Here is a 22189-nt window from a genome sequence, read left to right as displayed (position 1 = left end):
CCCCGATAGGAGCCACGTATTAAGTGAGAGATCTTGTCTCAGGTAGCTTGTTATGTGCCCTGTCCAGGGATGGTGAAGGGGGAAAAAAGGGAAGTAAAGAGCCATTATTCATTTCTGTCTCTCTTCCCTCCTCCCCCATCTCAAGATGGGATTATTCTCCTTATTGCTTCTCTTTTTCTTAATTTTCCCCACAGTAGGTCAAAATAACTAGTTCAGGCTAGTACTTAGGTCTTTGGATGGTTCTAAGCAGGGCAGAGAAAGTTTATCCACAGAGTGCAAGACTGTTATTGGCCTTGCAAACTATTTAAAGGGATCCTTTATAAAATTAATCTGTAGAAGCTGGTCCTGTCACTGCATAAATATAACTTCCTCTTGTGTGAACTTCAATCCATCAAGTGATACTGGGAAGAGAAGGGCCCTGTTTGCCAGGCCTTTTACAATTGGATTTTTACCAAAAAAACAAAAAAAAAAAACAAGAACAACCCACTTTCAGTGCCTGCATGCGCACAGTGCGTGCATGTGAAGGAAGGCAAGGTGTTGGCTCGTGAGCGATAGTGTGGTTGGTGGCCCTGGCCGCTGCGTTGCGCTCGATGCTGCACAAGCACAAAACCAAGCAGTGGTTCCTGCCACGAGGCATGAATGCAGCCCTTGTATACGATGGGAACAACATATGGTTATGAAGAGACAGCTGAGGGAACATATGGAGGGAAATGCAGACTGTAGTGGCTCCTATTGTCCTGTGAAAGCCATCAAAGTGAAATTTGTCGTCTTTCCTGTTGTGCTAGTGTGAAGAGGAGCAGCGATTGCAATATGTATTAGCAAACATAAGCAGTAAAAAGCAGTGATAGTACTCTCGGAGTAAGTGGGATGTATATTTATTTATGTAATACTGTAGACTCATGTAGACATAGACACATTTTTTTGAAAGAGCTTCCTCTCTTCAGGGAAAAAAGAAATACAGATTAAAAAGTTGGAGCAGCTTTTAGAGGAGAAAGTAATTCCATGCAGTGTGCAGATGCATAATGTACTTATACTGCCAGTTCTGCTGCTCGCCTCGTTCTGAAGCTGCTCAGGAAAGCCACTCAGAAATGCTGCTTTCACTTTGAAGCTACTTTATAAGGGTTCACAAATTCTGCTTCAAAAATAAATCAATGTTTTAAGACACAGCTGCCTTGATGGAGAAAGTTTAGGTAATGCCTTTTAAAAAAATTTTGATTAGAGGAATTAGAAAATGTGTTATAGAACCAATTTAGCATGTAAAATAGGAAAGCAGTTTAATGCTTCGCTTCTGGCACTGCAGGTTCTGCAAATAGTGCATCTCATTTGGTTTATAACGGTAACGTCATTACTCTGTCACATGCATTCACTGAACGCTTCTGACAAACCTGACTAGCAGTTGCTGTAGTCTCCCTTTTTCTCCACAAGTGGGAACTTTTCTTTTCTGTTTTGAAAAGTGACATGATTGCTTACCACTACAAGTCAAATGTGTCACAATTGCGGAAGGAGTGTGTGAATGTAATAGCCTTGATAAATATCTAAAGGGCATTTCTTACGCTATCGAGTTGTCAAGCTTTCCCTCAGTGCAGAGGTGCACTAAGGAAGCAAGTGATTTCATTAAGAGATTCTGGAAAAAGATGACTTGGGGCAGAATAGAGCCTCTCTCCCATCATCAGTTACAAGGGGTGGGATTCAGCTTGTTGATCAGGCCAACTTAATTTAAGGGTCTATGTGTAAACTAGACACTAGTATCTAAACTGTTGTGTTTGCGAGAGATCTAGTCAACGGGCTCAGTGGAGTGTAGGGAGGGATTAGACTCAACTTGAAGTGAGCAACAGCCAGCTGAATCCGTCTGGGCTTTATGGACTGTATTTACAGCTGAATTTAAGTATCCTAATCTCAAATTGAATTTTGTCATATACCTCACTACCTATCCAGTGTTTTTATTTGGTGTTGAAATGATTATTAATGTCTAATGCAGGTGAAATTTTGCTTTAAAAGAGTATTTCTGAAACCACACTTAACCTCAAAAACCATGTTTTGAACACTTGGGATAGAGTAGGTCCGTATGTAAGTATATGCTCAGTATGTCCTTCTAGGAAGTAAATATTGCTTATCTGAAAAAGGTCTATTCTTGAAATAATTGGAATGTGTTCTTGTTGTTTTTTTCTTCCCTTTTAATTGGTGTTGGATCTTAGAAACCTGTTGCTCTTCACTGGAAGTAAAGGTAAGTTCTTGATCTGTGGCTTACTTTTTCCAACTGTAGAAAAAGGATGATAATTAGGACTAGTTAAAACTATTATTTCAGTAAAAAACTGAGACTGGGAATAAAATAAATTTGCTATCAAAATTTTATCTTTTCCATGTGTTTCTGTGTAAAATTGATTATCCAAAAATGCTGCAGTGTGTGCCTGAAAACTGAAAAGCACTGACTTGGCCAGGTTGCCCATGAAACTAAGAAATGTTACAGTGTATTTGCTTCGTGTTCGCTTTCTCCTCTGGACAAACTGGCCAGGTGGGCTGTGCCTTCCATGGTGGATAATGGTGGTGGCCTCCGCTGGTGCTTTGTCTGCTGCAAGTCCAATTGAAGCAGGCGTTGGTATACGATAATGTTTCGCCACAGTTTCTGAAAAGCACAGTGGAGTTTGAAAACACTTATTAGTATGTATGTTCTTCTTTAAATCGATATTAATTATTGATGGATAGCGTACATGGGATTTTCCATTTTCTTAAGGACTTTTCTTTGGGGAGGATTTTGGAGAACTTCAGTGCTTCGTGTGTGTTTTGCCTTTTAATTTAGATTGGAAGTATTTGGTGTACAGGGACTGTCCTTACTAGAGTGCGCATTGTGCCTAGCTCTGAGGAGTATCTTATCTCACTTTTGGCCTTTAGTTGCTGCAAAATACCAACTGTAAAATGAAGAAGCCTTTTGTAGTATGCTTTAGTTTCATATTTTGCAAATACTAGTCCTTTTGGCTATGTCTGAATGTGGACTTAAGTCAGAACCGTTCCTGTTTCATCTCTGCTTTGCAGTCAGCCTCAGATACTGTGTAGCTGATGTGCCACATCAGGAGCAGGAGAAGAACTTTCAAGCGTTAAAGCAGACAGTTTCTGTGAGGTTGTGTATTATCATTGGGGCAACCAGAATGCAGAAAGAATGTCCTGTTTAATGAGAGATAGTTCTCCCCTTTCCCACTTCAATTTTTTGACCAAATGATTTGTAAGTATTAGTGTGGGATTCTTGTGCCCTAGAGCCATTAAGTGGCACTGGATAAACCTGGACATGATGATTCAGCCTGGGGGTGGTCTTAACCTGCCTCCTTCCTACTTCAGCTCTCTTGAGTCAGTGCGTCTAGGAGAGTTGACAGGAGAGTTGTCATCTGAGCATTTTCAAGGTTAATTTAAAAATGAAGAATGACATCAAAGTATGTCAGACTCTTAAATTTAAAGCAGTGTCATAAGTTTGCAGTAGGAGAGCAGAGAGAGGGAGGAAGCAGTGCAACAGTCTTGTGTTTTTGAATTTTGGGAGCTGGTATTTTAGTGTGCAGTTGAGGCATTCAGCACTTGGAAAAGACAAATGCTGTGAATGATCACATGCAGAATCAAACATTGCAAGTCATTTCTCTTTAAGAGATTGGGGAACCTGGATCCAATTCCTTCAACAAATCTCATAGTTTAGGAAGTGAGAAGAGATTACCTTTTGTTTTCTGAACATTTACTTATTTTAGTTTTTGAACTGTCTCTGACAGTTATATATCCATGCAAATTGATGATGACCTCCATTCTCTTAAATTTACCAGCTGTCGTCTTTGGTCTGCCAGCACGGTAAGAACCTACACGCTGACACATGGCCCACCAATGTAATCTTCACCTCACCTGCCGAACAGATCCTGTTTTCTCCTAGTGCTTGTACCTTTTCTGCTCATCCATCCTGCTATGGGTTGGCGTAGCGGAATACTGCAGTAGTGGCACTCTGGGCGAGGTGGGTTGAAGGAATGAGTGATAGCTGAAGAAACACATGCATTCAGGGCGGGGATTTCTTTGAGAAAGACCATGTGTTTATGCTTAGAGAGGAAAAGCAAAAAAAGCTTGATATTTTAAAGGGAAGAACAGAAGATGGGACAAGAGAGTTCAGAAGGTAACAGGCAGGGTCCGTGGGGCTACAGGACTGTTAAAACATTTCCATACTGATTTGCACCAGTATTATGAATGGGTCCTTTGCATAGTCAGCAACTCTTCCTTCAACGATTATAAAACAAGACAAGATGCATCTGCATGACAGAGTCCTGTTATCAAAGATAATAATAAAGCTATCACTGGTATTTTGGACAGTTGGTCCTTAACTGTAATGACCAAAGTGTTACCTTTCTTCTCTAGGCATCTGTACAAAGAATTCACTAGGGTCCTTAGCCCACTTCTGAAGAGTGGTGCAGTATTCACTCAGCTTTGCAAAACGTTGCCCAAAATGGCAGATGCTCATCCTGGCCCTGTGATGCAGCATTATCAGAGCTGCCTACACCTGATTCTGGTTTAATCACCAGTAGCTTCTGCTGAGGGCTTCCCACCAGTCTGACTGTGGGTATGTGGCAGAGAAAGCTCCTGTCTTGCGGGAGCCATGCCCGTCTTGCGCCCTACGGGGGCTAACAGAAGCGATCCTGCTCCTTGCCTCCTCAAGAGCTGCAATACTGGAAGCTGTAGCAGTGTGCATGCAGCCTAGGGTGTTGGGGATGAGGAGCAAGGCTACTCTTTTGAGCGCCCTCACAACATAACCTTCACATTTCCTGCTTATGCGGAGATCAGCCATGCATCTGCTAGCAGTCATAAACACCTCCTGAAGTGACAATTCTACTAGCTCCCGTTATCCTCTAATTCCTCACCCACAGTTCACAGTTATTACTGGTAGGGGCTGTTCTCAGAAGATGTATTTGGTAAAATGAATACTTCTAACTTTATCAGTGTCTAGGAATGAATACTGTGATAATACATTAAGCTGCCCTTCTAGGGTTAAATGTACCCTTGACATGCATATATAAGAATAGAAAGCCTTCAGCTCTGAGCAAGTGGAGTTACTGCACATCTTGAGGCCTTTTTTTTTCCATCCTTAACATACAGCATCTCATAAGTGGGTATTATATTCTGCCTCTTTTCCTTTTTCCTCTGACGGCTGTAAGTGCATCCATCAACTACTGATGACTTAGCTGACCTAGACACCTTCTATTTCTTTGTTTTTTTTTCTTGTTTTAAACAAAAGCATGACAATAGAGTGTGTATCTAGTGGTTTTAGAACTGCTATTAATTCATCTTTCATTCAAGGTTGACTGCTTTCAATCTTAGCAGTACGCTTCAGATTGCCAAGGATTTCGTGAATGTTTTCATTATGAAAAGGTAGATATAACTGAACTTGAACGTACCTATGCTGGTATGTAGTCTTTTATCTAAATACAGTTTATGCATAGGTTGGAAGATGTGTTTTAACTAATCAATGTCCTTAATTAATTTAAAAACTTTTTTTTGAAGAGAAAGACCATCACAGCTGTGTATTCTACCTCACATAAAACACTGCCTCAAACTTATTTTTGTTGTGGTGACTCAGACTTTTTGCTTTTTACACAGGTTTGTCCTGAAGAAAAATAGCTTTAATGTCAACATTCTAGCATTACGTATTGGTTTGTGAAGTTTGTAGACTCGATAAGGAAAATAGAGAGTGTTATTTCAAGTGCAAAGCTTTCCTGAAACCTTTATTATTGACCGTCGAAGGATACGTTTAAACTCAACTGGTTGTTATGGTTCATGTGTTTTGAACTGCCACTACTGTTCCTGTAGAGAAGGCTACTTTATGGCTTGCAACTCTAGTTTATTATGCATAGTGACTAGTGGCTGAACGATTATTTTCAAAAAATTGTTTTGGTCAAATGACTATCAGCTTAGCTTTCCTTACGTGTTGTTTCATCTCCCATTTATCTCTGGTGAAATAATTTAGTATGTCAAGGCTTTCATTTTTGAAATAGTATTTTTGAATATGATTGAGCTCAAGTGATCAAAAGACAAAGCTGATGGAAACAGATTGCAGGGTGGATGACAGGTTGGGCAAGGAGGTAGAGCATGGGCAGCAAAAGGGAACTGGACTGCAGAAGATGAAACATGGCCTAATGGAAGAATAATTTCTAGAATGAATCTGAATATCCCATTGTATTTATGTATCTGAGAACTGAGGAAGAAACAACATTTTTGCTGAGGCAAACTCTGCGCTGACTCAAACAAATAGGGCAATAAAACATGGTGGAACTTGAAAATTTCCTAGCTATTAGAAAATTCTTCTCATAATTTTATTTTATTAATGGATATTAATTTTCCCAGTGTATAAACAAGATTGACTGTAACCTTTCCCTTAGTAAAAGTCGTATCAGTTGTCTGTCTTTTAATCCAGTTCTACATTGATTGAGGAAAATTATTATATAAAACCGGTAAATTGTTTCACTGACCTGTGGAATCTGGATGAAATATAAAAATGTAACTGATCAGCTTTAGATGCGTTATTGATGTTTAATCAGTGAAACAACACAAAGCAAAAACTCTTTGAATATTTCCTCTCCATTTTCACTTCTAAAATTAATGAATTATCACAAGTGCTTCTTATATTAGCTAGTTGAAGGCCTTTAGTACCAGTAAATTATAACTGTTTTGTTAAAAAGTTATTCTTTAAGGTTTTAATCTTCATTCAGATATATAAAAAAATCTCGCTCCCATCCTGCTGTAACACAAATGTTACATAGTAACTAATTGCAGTAGGGCTAGGCAGTACTTTCAAAGTATGTGGCTTATAGTTTGATACATTGTACTACTACACTGTATAGTGTGCCTGAGTTTAGAAGTGATCAGGGTGATATATTAGCATTCCTGAAGGATATTTCTGATCATATTAACTAAGAGAATAGCATCAGAACTATTTGCAGATATTGATAATGTTTCCTTCTTGTGTCTCAGGGACCAGCCTTTTCTCATATTTCTCATGTGTAATAATTTTGTATAGTGAAATAATAAAATGTTTTTCATGCGTGATAGTTTTGCGTAGTAAAATAATGTAATGTTGTAGTACTATGTTCAAAGAAATACTACAGAAGTTGGAGAAAAGTGAGGAGGAAACTCACATCTCCATATAATCTCCTCTATGAGAACACAGAAAGGTGTTTCATGTCGTTAAGTATCCGTTGAAGCTTTCAGCAGTCTTGAGGCAGATGCATCTCACCTAGGGACTGTTCAAAAGCAATTGACTTCAATAGAAAATTCTTGTTGACTCAATAGGTTTTGGAAACATGCCTTCATGAGCCACTGCTAATAAAATGTTAATTTATAATTGTAAAAGGGTGATATAGTTGCTATTGTTACCTGTGTAAGAGGAAAGTGTATATAAATGTGGAAAGCTTCATAGAAAGTGTGAAATGGGAAAGAAATGGAAAGATGGGGGGGACTGACTGCTAGAACCACGCTGCTGCATCTTGGAGGGAGTGGGATGCCTCGAGAGCCACGAGTGCGAGGATGGGTTAAATGGCATCAAAGAAACAGGGCAAGTAAGAGAGATAACATGGCGAGTATTATACCTCACTGGGAAGAAAGGTGCATTCCTTAAAAGCTAGGTTATTTGTCTGGAAGCCTCATGCAGCGCCTTGCAAAATTGTTTAGGTCTGTCAAAATGCAGCCTGTCAGTAGATGGTGCTCTTTATATCAGCTATCTGCTTATGCTCCAAGTGCTGGGATGTATTTTCATGTAAAAGGCCTGGTAGCCTTCCTTAACAGTTGATTTCTCTTATTTCTGATGTCTAGAAGATTAGAAAACTTGGAGACTTTGGAGGAAATGCCAAAAAAAAAGAAAAAAGAAAAAAAAAAAGGGCGTTCACCGGGTTACTTTGAAACATCATTAATCCTTGATTTTTTTCAGTGACTACTTTTGCTTGTGAACCCATATTGATTTGAACTTGGACAAATTCAGAAGCTTCCAGCGTAAAAACCTTGAACAAACATTGAGCACTGGAGAATATATAGTAGACTAATTCAGTTTTGCAACTGACCTGGGACGCACTGCAATAATGTAGCCTAAAATAAAGCTGCAAAGTGGATTTGGCAAGTCATCTGTAGTTTTGAAGTTTTTCTTTTGCATATCAACGTAGCAAATTTACCTAATCTTTCTGGCTAGATAGGGATTAGTTTATTTTTAAATGTGATAATTCTTAGAAAAGACTTAAATGAATCAGTACAGCTATGAGCTTCACATGGAATCGTTTGTTCATCTGTGGTTGCATCAATATAAAAAGCAGGAGGAAAATAAAGATGCCCTTATACATATAATTGAAATGTTACTGGACCTGCTTGCGTTTTTCATTAGTTTTTCAGAAAATTTGCCAACTCTGGAGGAAAAAAGTTAAATGGGTTAACTGGGAGGGGGAGGAGGGGAGACAAATGCCAAAGGTTTTTGGTTTCAACCAAAGCCCTGATCAGGAAAGCAGAATGATACTGTAGATGTGAAGGGGAATTTGAGATGCTTCAAGTTACGTGTTTCTTTATGCAGTGGTGTGTCTATAGAGTGTTATCTACTTAAACAAGAGTTTAGGGTTCTGACTTGTGTAGTGATGGGATGAGTTTTCTCCTGGAGTAACTCTTGAGAACGGCCTGCTATTTGCTGCCTGACGGTCTTGTTCTTTTTGCAAGCAGAAACTGAACGATTAGTGTGAATTTTGCATGTAGTCTTAAACTGCAAGCACGTGATTCAAAAAAGAGAAGTGGACTGATTTCCTTTCAGAAATGTAATTGCAGTATTTTTCGTTCTTACTCAGGGGTAGTTTGTTGCCCTAGTGCACCGATTCAGACGCCTCTTCGCAGATCTCTCTCCAGGAAGGTTAAGCTGCATGTACCCAACACATGGCAGCAGATGAACATCTGCTCTCACAGTGCTTTATTTGCCTTTTGCCTGTCTTTCTTTCACATCCATCTCCTTAAGACTGAAGTTCCTAATACTGGGGCCAGGTTGACATAATACTGGCATTCTGCCTTTTTTGTCTAAACTCTCAGCTCCCCAGTCTTAAGGGCATCTTCTCACAGCTGCCTTCCCTAGGAAGATGTTACTGGGACAATTTGAGCTAGATTTACAACTGGTACCTGGAACCAAAGACCTAAATCTTCACTTGACCATCATTCCTCTCTCGTTTAGACTTCCCTTGGTGCCAGCATGTTACTGGGGAAGTTCCATTTTCCTATGAATGGCCTAATCTAGGAGATGTGTTCAGGGCACAGCAGTGATGATAATCTTCCCCTTCTCTCTTTTTTGTGGTCTGCCAAGTCCCGTAAATGTGGTCTCTAGAGCTCCAAATCTTTGGGCTTTTGAATAAAGATGGTGCTGCTGGCACATCTTTCTGTTTCCTTTTAAAATATGGACCTTTCTCTTGCTTTTGAGTTTATTTACGTCACTGCAGGAAGAGGTGCCTTAAGATGTCTCCCTTTGGCCTGTGTTGGCCCTGATGTGCATATAGCACTTGCACTCTGCTGCTTTCTCTGTATTTTCTTGTTGGCTGACTTAGGCTGCTCCCTAGCCAAAAGGGGCTGGCCTTCATGCATCTCAGTTTGAGGTGCTTTGCTCTCCCTAGTAAAGGGGATAAAAAGGACGCTGTAATGCTTAAGTCCCTGTATAAATACAGGGCTTTATCATGGGGTGATAAAAGAATAAGATTTATCTCATTAGGGAAAGAACACTCTTTTTTTTTTTCCCCAACAGTAATTAGCAAGAAGCTAAATTAAGGTCAAAAGTGCCCTGAATCTTTTGAAAAATAAATATCTAGAAGGCAGGTACACTACTTAACTTAATAAATCCATTATGACCTTCTACACAGGCACTGCAGCGCAGGACTCTTACATGAATTGGATAGCTGGAGTAATCTGTGTTTCCTAACAACATTTACTTTTCACTTAAGTTCACTTTCACGCTTACTGGAAGTGTGAGCAAAGTCGTGCTAGGAAACAAGAGATTGACCTGTCTGTTGAGGTTCAGAGACCTTTTCTTATTTATACTCGGGTACGTGTCTGGCCTATAAAGTAGTTCTGCTCAAAATGTATCCAGCTCAAGAGAACGTAGTTAAATTCAGCTGGTGAAGATATCCAAAAAAACTTTGATTTCTGTTGGGGCGTAAAATGCTTTGGCTGCTACGCTTGCCTTCTACATATGAACTTCTATCCATAAAGACTGAAAGTTGGCATAGAAAGGTTATACTATTTTATACAGTACAATCCTCTTAATTGGCACATCTGCTGGAAACAAAGGTGCCAAAAATGTGATTCATTTGGAAGGAGTAAACCTTGCAAGAAAGCAACCTGCCATTATTTAATAGGCATTAAGTTCGTCTCAGGATGTTAAATGTTCTCCTCGTGCAAATGTGGTATTTTTGAGCTAATGACAGAATTAACCTCACTACCTGGTAGCACTGAAATAACTGTTTTGTTGTGCTTCTCATCCAGAAATGCTTCACTGTATATGTCTTCAAGATCAAAAAATGAACTGTGTCCTTCACCTCTGACATACAGCAGCTATTAAAAAAAGTACACAGCTACTTCCCAAAGCCGAGGCTGTGAGATGTAGAAGTATTTTCTCCAAAGAATACTGCAATTAGAAATAGAAGGATTTAGGTGCGGCCTACGATGGACAGATTTGTTATGTCACAGTAACTCCATGAGTAAATCCTCAGAATAAAAAAAAAATTCTCGCAGAATTGGTGATGAAAACACTCAGAGATGCTATCTGGGGATGCCATGGATGTGTTTTTCTTTAATTATGTTACCAAAAAGCACATATCCCACACTGACCCTAGATTAATGTTTCTAAGATAGGCTTAGCCTGTGTTTGAAGAACTTTTTTGCCTAGCTGTTCTCATTTCAAAGCAGCCTATTTTGCAATTGTTATCGCTAGCTATTGCTTGTTGAGCCATTTTTGGAAGAATCCAATTCAAAGAGTAAAGAATTATGAACGAGGCATCACCAAATGTGTTTGCATGTGGCAAACAGTCAGAGGTATTCTGGTAATCAGCAAAACAAATATAAATACAGACCAGCTTCCTTTAACTCTTATTATTGAATTCCCAAGTATTAAATCAGAAATTCTGTAGGATCCTTCAGACCTTACCATGTTTAGCTCTCTTCTTTTGCTCTTTATTGTTCAGTAATCAAAGAGCAACAATATTTCAGTGTAATGTTAGTATCTTCCAGCAAATTGAAAATGTCCTCCAGTCTAGTTCGGTCAGCGCATTTTGCGGCTGCTCTAGGCTGTGTTTTAGCAAAATTCTTCTACATCACTGTCTTTAAGTATGTGAGGAATTCCAAGAAAAGAAGTGAACCTACTTAGTATGCCTGGAGTCAATCCTATTTGCACATATTTTAGTGGAGTTACTGACAGGCAGTCTCTGCTTAGTTGCATCTTAGATGTAGCTGTCTAGGATGCAACTTGTTAAGGTGCCAGGACCGGTTTAAAAAAAAGCAAAGGTAATGAAGACTCCTTTGTGATTGTCAGTTTTGTAGTATAGGTGGGTTTTGGGTGGTGTTGTTCTTGTGTTTTTTTATTTGTAATTTAGGCCAGGAGAAAAAATTTTGACAAATAGTAAACTTTCTCTGAACGGAGATTTGAGTTGCCCTGAATGTGTTTCTCAGTTCAAGATGCAATGTTGGAGAAGGGGGGCTGCTTTTCATCGCTGTCTTAGTGATTAGATACGCTCTAGTTCAGTTTCTTATTCCTATCTGAATGGATTTGAACCTACGACTTAAACCAAGATGAGGTAATGGTCTGTACCTCTTCTCAGTGAGTATTCTGTGGATAAAGACTTTTGCCATGAAGCTGATTCATATTGGGTTAAATATCTAGTCCATAAGACGGGATAAAAGTTTAGCTAGCCTGCTAATTATGAGTGCCACGTTCAGGGTAAATGTCTCAAGTTTCTGTTCCTGCTGTAGTGAGTGATTATGTGCAATAAAGAACATGTGCTTATATATGCTTGTAATAAAGTTTAGTTAATTATTTGACTTTCTTAGTACTTGGCTCTTCATTGCAATTCATTCTGTTTCTTCTTTGGCTCAAGTAGCAGTAACAAGTAGGCTGGAGAAGTTCAAAGAACCACCTTTTTTTCTCTTTGTGGTTGCACAAGCGTGCTTAGGGGGCACTGACTGCGTGAACGACTCTTATCCCTTCTCCAGATTTATGCACTGTCCTAAGTAGGATTCTTTATGTAAAAGCAGGAGAAGCTGTGTTTGTGAGAAGTTTTTACGAAGATTGCAGCCTGTGATACAAGACATTGGTGGTCAGAGCCCTGTTTTGGACAGGGACTGTGTCGTTTGAACTGCCACAGGCAGAGAAGGGCAATCAAACCCATGTCAGTGAAGAAGTATCAAACAACTGATGTCTTGTGCAAGTAGAAACCTCTGCCCTGACAGAGCAGCTCTCTTCCTCTGCTTTCTCTTGCAAATATCCAAAAACAAATACTCTATTTTTGAACTGAAAGGAGTGTTCCGCACTGAGTGAAATGGATCTTTAGTTTGGAAAGATAAAAATGCACAATGTTTTTAGATTAAGTGAACTTTAAAACATTACACTCTTGGCTTTGGATTTGGCTGTCAAACCAAAATTTGATTGTCCTCCTGGTCCTACTTGTAATCTTTCTCAGAGCATTGTTGGCCTGTTTGTCCCATTAGTGGTTTTCAGGGCTTTGACAGCGATTAGCATGATGCCAGGCAAATTTCTTGACAATGCTGGAGTGCTCAGTCTTCACCTTTCTCCTTTCCTTTCCAGTCTTCACCTTTCCTGACACTTTAGTTCTTCACAGTTTTCTGATAATGCCACTACAATTTATCTCAGCACCAGCAGCTGCAAGTCATGATTCTTTCCTTCAGAGTGTGATATCTTACTGAACAAGAATACTTTCACCAAAATCACAGAATCGTTTAGGTTGGAAGGGACCTCTGGAGATCATCTAGTCCAACCTCCCTGCTCAAGCAGGGCCCTCTAGAGCATATTGCCCAGGATCACATCCAGACGGCTTTTGAATCTCTCCAGCGAAGGAGACTCCACCACCTCTCTGGGCAACCTGGTCCAATGCTCTGTCACCCTCACAGTGAAGAAGTTTTTCCTCAGGTTCAGATGGAACTGCCTGTGGTTCAGTTTCTGCCCGTTGCCTCTGGTCCTGTCGCTGGGCACCACGGAGAAGAGACTGGCCTCATCCTCTTGACACTCCCCCTTCAGATACTTGTACACGTTGATGAGATCCCCTCTCAATCTTCTCTTCTCCAGGGCATTCTTATTCTATCTTATTATATAAGATAATATATCATCTTATTTATTTCTACTTTTGATCTGGATGCTGCCAGTGATATTTTATTTGACAACTCAACCTATCCTTTTCTGTTGACAGTTATACTTGTGACAGCCTTTTAACTAGTTAAATCCGTCTAATACTTTCTTATTTTCCAGATCAATCCTTTTTGTTTTCATCATTTGCTTGATGATTTTGAAAAAATTTGTCATTTTTTTCCCTTGCAGCTTGTTTGTAACACCTTCAAGCGGGAGGCACAAATAGAGAAGGTAGTGAATTGGGTCAGTCCAGGTGTTGCTTGAAAGCTAGCTAAGACCTGCTTCCTGGTTCATCAGTCTTTGAGCAGAGGGTGGTGTTGATTTGGGACGCTAGTGTAGAAGTTGCTCTTGCACAGGGCTGGCTTTGCTCAGATGTCCTCAGCTGAGGTCACCGTTTCTGTCTGTCCTGCCTCCTCCCTCCCGCGAGGTCAGAGGAGCATCCCTGTTTGTTCAGTGGCTGGAATGAGGGGGCCGTGACCTCTGTTTGGGTCCAATTTGCATCTCTCCTTGAACTCCAGGTGCATTTGATGTAGCTCAGAGATGCCAAGGCCTGCAGTTCTCCTGGAGCCTTGAACACCCTCTCTGGAGTTCATTATGCTTCTGTCACACACAGCAAGCTCACTGCATAGAATTCTCTTACAAACCTATATGTTTTGAGAACATGGATTTAGGCAAACCAGAAGGTATTACGGCTCTAGTCAGACTCTTCTACCAACCAGTGATGGGAAGTAACTCCCTTTTATATGTGTAGGTAACTGACCGACCTCTTTTGTGGGATCCCACGTGTTGACCCTGATGGCAGGTAGTGTGGTGTGGCGCTGTGCCTGCGTCCCAGAGTAGGGAAGGAGAGAGCCCTTGTGGGACTGTGATTTGCATGTCCAAGGTGCAGAAGGGCTGTAATGCAGTTTGGGTGCCGCGTCGAGAGGCACGCTTTCAAGCATCAACCTGTGCTAGCAGATGTGAGCTCACTGGCAGCTGCACAGCCTCCAGTTCATGCTCTTGTGTCATTCTACAGCTCCCTCTGCCATGCTCAGGGCATCGCGGCCAAGCGGTTGCATTTTGTGCATTACTACATAGAGCAAGTGAGCTTGGTGCTGGGCTGCAAACGTGAGACATGAGCTTGCTGCTCTGAGCGTGCAAGGCACTGACTGAATGAGTTTCCAGCATTATTGAGGAGATTTGGTGGGTCTCCCATGGCTGTATAGCTGTCATCAAAAGTGGACGTTGTGTGTTGAATCATAGGTGTGTTTGTCTTGTACAATAGTTGCTGTAGTTACTCTGTTTTAATCCTTCTTGGTGGCACTGATAGCAATTTATTTCCTGGTTAAAAACAAAGCCAGTGCAAAGCAGGCCTTTAAAACAGGCTTTGTTTAAACTAAATTGTAAGGACTTATTTAAAAATCTTTTATTTACCACACTGACTTTAGTTTACTTTTCACAGCAACTTAAGTAATAAATTAGATTGTAGCCATTTGAATTTCTAATTGAATTAAAGTTTTAAGCACTCCTTGCCTTTTATAATGATAAAAATGGTCTCTTACAATATTTTCCTTTATTTAAAGAGAGGAACACACTTCCATTTGTTTGTCATTTTCAAATCTTAGATAAAATTCTATTAATTCGTTACCAGAATCACAGAATGGCCAAAGTTGGAAGGGACCTCTGGAGATCATCTAGTCCAACCCCCTGCTGAAGCAGGGTCAACTAGAGCACATTGCACAGGATGGCGTCTAGGTGGGTTTTGACTATCTCCAAGGAAGGAGACTCCACAACCTCTCTGGGCAACCTGTTCCAGTGCTCTGTCACCCTCACCTTGAAATTAGGGTAAATGAATTAAAATTCTGAATACCAACTGGAACATAACACAATGGAGGTTTCAGTGTTTTATGAGGGGTGCTCATTATTATAATTTTTTGTAAAGTCTTTGCTAGAAAAATTTATTAGTATGGCTACCTGAGAAAGTATATTTCTAAATCAAAATTTATCCTTTCCAAACTCTTCAGTCTTTTAAGATATCATATAAAAATACATTCACCACCCTTGCTCATTTCATCTGTTCTTTCCAGACGTGAAAACTTGGCTTTTATGTTAGTCATTAATTCTGAGATTTATATAGGCAGTTTAATGTTGGAGAAGTAATTTGGGAGTGTAGGAAAAATACTCTTCTTTTCTTGGTTTTAGAAAGATAACCCAAGTCTGTTTAAAAAAAAAAAAAAAAGATTTCGAGATTCTTATTGGGTATTGATGCTTTTGCTTCTTGTCATAAGTTATGAAAATGATGCTATTAAAGTCCTGAATAGCCTGAGAGTTTGATAGCAACTTAGATAGCTTTTGAAGTTCACTGCTTCACCTGTATCAAATATAAATACAATTTATTTTTCTAATTTTTAAATATATGCATGGACCTTCATAGTTTGCTTGCAGAAGTTATTTACCTTTTGATTAAAAAGTATTTCATTGCTTCTCGACTTCACACATAAAGTGGTGCCACTTATTTCCTCCCGTCCTCTTTGTCTGCCCATAGACATCTCTACGGTTTTCTGCCATGTTACAAGTTTTCCTGCCCTAGCTGAGTCTGTATTACTCTATGGGTGATGGTTACCCATCACAAGCTCTCTGTTCCTATTAGGTGGCAGTGACCTTACTGGTTTTCTTTGCTATTCCACTTCTTTCTCTCAGAGCTTACAGCTTCCTTTTCTCTCAAACTGCCAAGCTGGGTTAACGCTGAGTGGGTGTACTCAAGGTGTACTCAGCATGAAGGTGTCTTCATGTCTGAAATGCCGCTGGCAGAACTCAGCACTGCCAGCCTGATAAATGATGGTACTTCTCCCTGCCTTGCCTTGCTCGTGTGCTTTGACCAGCAGAGTTGTAACAAGAGTGCTGCAGCTTTGTCCTTTGCTGTTTTAACTGTAAACTGTGGAGCAGAGAAAGCCTCACGACGTGTGTTGGAACAGAACCTGCCTTCGTGCTTTAAGAAGCATCTCTTTTACTCAGGCTCTGTTTTATTCAAGTTTATTGGGCAGAAAGGGTAGGACCTGACTTTGGATAAATTTGTGAGTAAACATTTATGGACTTCGGTTAAATGTCAGGATCAATGTGTAGGCAAATTGGATGTTACAAGTGGTATTAGGCCTGCAGTCTCCGTAGCAGACCCACTCCCTTGTTAGGAGGAACGCGATCTCCAGCTTCCCTGGGTTTTGTAATCCGAGCACGCTCCCAAATGCACAAAATGCTTAGTTTTGAGAAGTTCTTTCAAATAACTTGAATCACGGTGCGTAAAGTGTTTTTAATAATTGTGTTCAATCTTTTGTCACTCGAAAGCACAAGAGTTTTTTTTTTCTTTTGTAGCGTAAAATACAGTAAATGAAGAAATTCTAGCGAATACATTGACCTTGGAAATTGGCAGGCTTGGTAAACGGCACCTGTAAGGCTGATGAGATAACTTGTTTGTCGTTACTTAGGAAGAACAGGGCTTGGTTGCTAATGCTATTCTGAACACTGAAACTCTCTCTCTAATAATGCCCGAGCTATCAGTTTGATTTATATATTTATAGAGAGGTAGTGGAGTCTCCTTCCCTGGAGACAGTCAAAACCCACCTGGATGCGATCCTGGGCAATGTGCTCTAGATGACCCTGCTTGAGCAGGGGAGTTAGACTAGGTGATCTCGACAGGTCCCTTCCAACCTTGGCCATTGTTTGATTTTTTTTTTTTTTTTCACTTGAGTTGGTGATTTTTAAATACTGTATGCTCTGCATCATAGACCAAACAGAGCATGATGTTGTCATGTGTTAAATATGCTGATTTATTTTTTCCTGTTGGTATAGTCATTTTTTATAGCTAGAGGTGCACATAGCCAAAACTGTATTTAGGAAATTTAGAGGAAAGAGTTTAACACAAAATCCTGAAGAAACAGGTTTTGTTCAATATATAAGAAGAGATATGAATACTGAACACTTTTATACATATTGGACCTATATATGGCACAAATCTTGCATAGTATTCTGCAGTGTTAAAACTTATAAAATCATTGCCAGCAAAGGGCAATTTTAGGAAGTTTGTGTTAAGAAGAAGAAATGGCAGGCTATACCAAAGATTTTTTTTTTCTTATATCAGTTTGGCCCTACTATTTGACTGAGCTGATGTACAGAAATAAAGCATAATATGTCTTTCACCTGTCTAGATTGTTTCTGTATACTTAGTGGTGGGGAGGACTTATCTTGTAGGTATGTTTGTGTGATCAAGGTGCTATCCTGAGAATATTCTAGTATAAATAAAATCTAGCTTTAGAGGAGGGGAAAATTCACAAATGAGTGTTGTGGGAAGGAGGGATATTTTAAAAAAGCTTAGATCTGGAGCATCTGATTAAAGAACATTTTGGATATGACATTCCAAAAATAAAGGTGACAACAATACTATTTATAACTATTGCTTCAAAATGCCTATATTCCTCTAACTCATCAAGCTTTTATAAATTAGAAAATTAAACATAATGCTTGATGTTGCTATAGTGTCGATATAAAAAAAGTCCTATTTGAGCTTTGGTTATAAGTTTGTTGGACATGTTTTGGTTATTATAATTCTAAACACTGACAGTAAGGAATTGCTGTGTATATTTTCTGTGCAGTGATCTGTATATTGTACTGCATAATCGCTACATTTGTAGCCACATTTCAGTTCCACAGGCATAGAGGGAAATGTTACTTTGGTATTGTAACTGCTGGTAAGCTTAGTTATTTAGATGTCTAACACAATAGTGTTTAAGCCTTTTAAAAGGAGAATAGCTGCTGAACTGAAAACAGCATCCTCTGCAGTTATAATAAACATTCAGATCACCTATGTACTTCCAGCTAGAAATAAATAGCTTGTAAATCAGCTATTGCATCAGCTTATTGTATCAGCTATATATTATATATATACAATGAGCTATATATGATTTGTATGTATATATTTGATGTATTTTTACAATGCACAAGAAAAGCCATTAACAATTTATTTTTCAAGAGGTGACAGACTTTCCTCTAGTCTTCAAAAATTCCAAGAGCAATGCTTACAAATATCTTTCAATTTCAGCAGAAATTCATATAGAGATGCATGTGTTAAAGTCTTGATCCTGTTACTGGGGATTTCTGTGGAATCAGAGAGACTGCTATTATTATATCGCTATTTTTACTTTTTTTTTCTTTGATGTTTTTGTAAAGGAAATGCATTTATATATGTGTGAAATAAAAATCAGTTAACTGATCCCATAATATTGGACTCTTCATTGAAATTTGTTCTCTTTCTTCTTTGACTCCAGTAGCAGTAACAAGCAGGCTAGAGAAGTTCAAAGAAGAGCCTTTTGTCTTCATAGCTGAACAAGGCACGCTAATGGGGCACTTGCTGTGTAGACAGAAGTTGTCCCTTTTCCAGATCTCTGCTGGGTCCTGTCTGTGCAGAAGACTGGCCTCTTTCCTGGAAGGGTTAATGGGAAAGCAAGCGCTGTCCCTGTTACAGCACAGGGTAAACAGCCCTGGAATTTGTTTCTTCTGTGGCTGCAGGTCTGTCCGTTAGGCTTTTGCCTGCTGTAGGTTGATAGGTGCCAGTGTAAGACTAGAAACAATTTTTTGGGGGAGTATGTGGTTTTGCCCGTTATTGTGAAAGCTGTAAATTTCAATGGTGTGTGTTTGCTTGTTCAGAACAGCATCCGCGTTTCTAGTGAATGTATTTTTATTTAAAACAAACAAAAAAGGTTAAGCTAAGGGATGTGCATTCTACTGTATATTCAACTATACATTTTCTGCCATTTATTTAACTTCTACCCAGGCAATGAAAGAGAGATAGGGAAGGTAGGGCATGAGAAATTCGCAACATATTTGCCAGTCAGAATTTTAGCTCTGCCATGATCCCTGGGCCTAAGTCAGTCTCTCTGCACGATGTCCTCTATGGACCAAATATGACATGCAGAACACTGGCTTAACATTACTTCAGTTGTTTGGGCTTCTAGCAATGAAAAATTTCAGAGCAACTTTGAAAAGGTCTGTCTGACAAAGTGCATCTGTGTAAATGTGGGAATAATCTCTGGCTGGCAATATCTAGGGAATCTGCTATGAGCCCTAACAGAGAAAAGTGGTTGAGATGAAATTCTCCTTCACCTCCAGTTTTTACAGGAAAACATCACTTAACTGTGTACCGCAGCACGCAAGGAATTGGAGGATAGGTATTTTACATGCTCAGCATGGAAGTCGATCTTTTGAAACTGACTTTATTCTGTAGACTCAGTTCTTTGACAAAATCATGAAGTAAATGGACACATTGGTGTCCCCATGCCTTTATATCAGCAATGTGCACTGGTAATAATTGCACATTTATGTAAGGTTGTTTAGTCTTCTGGATAGAGACTGTGTGTTGTTTTTTTTTTTTTTTTAAAAAAAAAACTTTAGGTGGGGGGGAATACACTGGGACAGTTTCAAAAGCCGTCTGGACTCAATTCTAGGCAAAATGCTTTAGCTGACCCTGCCTGAGCAAGAGGATTGGACTAGATGATCTCCAAAGGTCCCTTTCAACCTCAACCATTATGTGAACTGTATTCCTGTAGTTCTGCTCTTCTAGAACTCAAAATTTTTATATTAAAAAAAAAAAGTATGTGTAGAGGTACATTATTTGATTAAATGAAATATGGCTTTATACATATAATAATGCAATTGACTTAGTTTATGAGTGTTTTATGTTTTTAAATTGTAAATCTGTTTGCTCAGATTATATGTGATAAAACTGAATTGTCGGGAACATATTGAATAGCAGTCTTTTTCTCATAAGGAGGTGACACTTAAAGGGATTCTTCTGACTTCATATAATGGTGAATGTAGGAGAATTACAGGAAAAAAAGGAAGCCTAAAAACTGGAAGTACTTGTTAATATTGCTCTAACTTGGAACCATCTCAGCTGAAGTGCTCAGTGTGAACATATATCACCAGCTCCACCTCCATTGGTGTGTAGTCTGCTATTCCTTGACAGAAACAATCTAAGCTCATTTGAAGTAGAGTTTTGTTGCAAGATCTTTTCTAATTGTAGTTGATGAACATGCTTGACCTAATAATGATAATCTTGATCTTTTGTGGTAATGTCAAAACTGGGAGATGGAGATGTCTCACTTGTGAATTTGAAGGCTCCAGCCTTTTCAAAGACTGCAACTGTCACCCTTCAGTTGCGGTCAGTCTGACACTTCTGCACGGAGGCTGTGTTTGCCTACAGGAACACTTGCTTTAAGCTAATCTCTTTGATCTAGTTACGAGTCTTAGCTGAGAGGTGATACTTAACAGTATTGTTTCTTAGTTGTTGATGGTCTGTGTTTTTATGATTAATTTCCCACATTTGTGTAGATGAAAGAGCTCAAGCTGTCTGGGTCCCCTTTGCTTTTGCGTGTTGGAGATGGATGAGGAGGAGTATAAAACTATATTACATACAGTTACAAGAGAGGGCACTGGGGTTTGGCTCAGGATAATGACTGCAATATGGAAACAGGGAGCAGTTATTAGGGGAGTCATTAGGGGAGCAGTTATTCCATATCACTCTTTCCTGATTTGTAGTCCTGATTGTAGTCATGTATCTCCTTTTAATTTTTCTAGAATATTTAGTAGTAAACTAGTCAGCCCTCCAATTGTTTGTTTCTACAGCTCGTCTGGCTATCGTGTGAAAATAGCTGTATTTTAGGAAAGTTCTGATCTACATTACAATGAGATTTTGCTGTGAAGTGTGATTACCTGAAATGGGCCCTGTGTGGGAATTAGTTGTTCAGTGGTGCCTGGTTTCACTGGCTTCTAACTTTTCATAGGGCTGCAACTATTGTCTGTTATACAATTAACAGATCAAGAGATTGTTCTCCAAACCAGGACTTGAAGTTCAAGCTGGGTTCTTTCCATTAGGACTATTCAGTTCTCCGTTGTTATCTCTCTGCTCTATGTAATCTGTACCTTTTACAACAATGGAAATTGAACAGATTTGATGAAGAGCAGAAACAGGCTTACCTTTTTACAAGTCTATTTTTCATCTGTAAACTCACTGTATTTGTTACGAGCTGCTAAGATGCAAAATCCAGAGCCTCCCTATGCCAAACGTACCCCTGTTATTTTGAGCAAAATTGCACTTTTATATGTTTATCTAGAAAGTTTGTTAGCAGGTAACAAATAGATTCTGAACCAATAATTAAACTTAGTAATTCTGAACTAACTTAAAATACAATACCATAACAAAAAGTAAAAAAAAATGGATCCCACTCTTTTTTTTTTTTTTTTTTTTTAATAATCAAGACCAAGAGCTGTAGAGAGACAAAAGGAGTGCTCAGGGGAGTTGTAAGACCAGAATTTTTAACATCTTGACAGTCCATGAAGTAAAATGATTTTGAGCAGCAATTAAATCCTTATTTGTGAATCTAAGGGATATTGGCCAAAATGTACAGGATTGTTGTAATGAAAGTACATTTGATGAATTTTTCATGTTAATAGATAATAATAGGAAATGGCAGCACTGAAATTGGAGCTTTCACCTTTGGAAAGTCAATGTTAACCTGTTAGCTGTAACTATTGGCTTTTTGCTGATTGTCACAAAGCAGATGGAAGAAGCTGGACCTTCATGATCAAAATCATTCTAGAAGGGATATTTTGTGACAGCCACTAAAGGGGCGTCCAGGTTTCTTTCTGATTCCGGGGTGAGTTGCACTGAAATCAAGAGATCGTGATTTGTCAAGTGTGAGAATTATTAGGGATAAGAAGTTATAACAAAGATAAAAGTATAGCAAAGCTAGAAATACAACAGGACTGAAAACATATATACATATCAGAGCT

The 22189-nt window shown here is 39.2% G+C and overlaps 1 protein-coding gene across 8 annotated transcripts in view; it reads left to right on the top strand.

The window, feature by feature from the left end:
• Positions 1-22189, top strand: part of SAMD12 (sterile alpha motif domain containing 12) — a 182455-nt gene that overhangs the window by 24737 nt on the left and 135529 nt on the right. The window lies entirely within an intron of this gene.

This window comes from Struthio camelus, chromosome 2, assembly GCF_040807025.1.
Source record: "Struthio camelus isolate bStrCam1 chromosome 2, bStrCam1.hap1, whole genome shotgun sequence".
NCBI classification, from domain to species: domain Eukaryota; kingdom Metazoa; phylum Chordata; class Aves; order Struthioniformes; family Struthionidae; genus Struthio; species Struthio camelus.
This window is presented reverse-complemented; position numbering and strand designations above follow the sequence as displayed.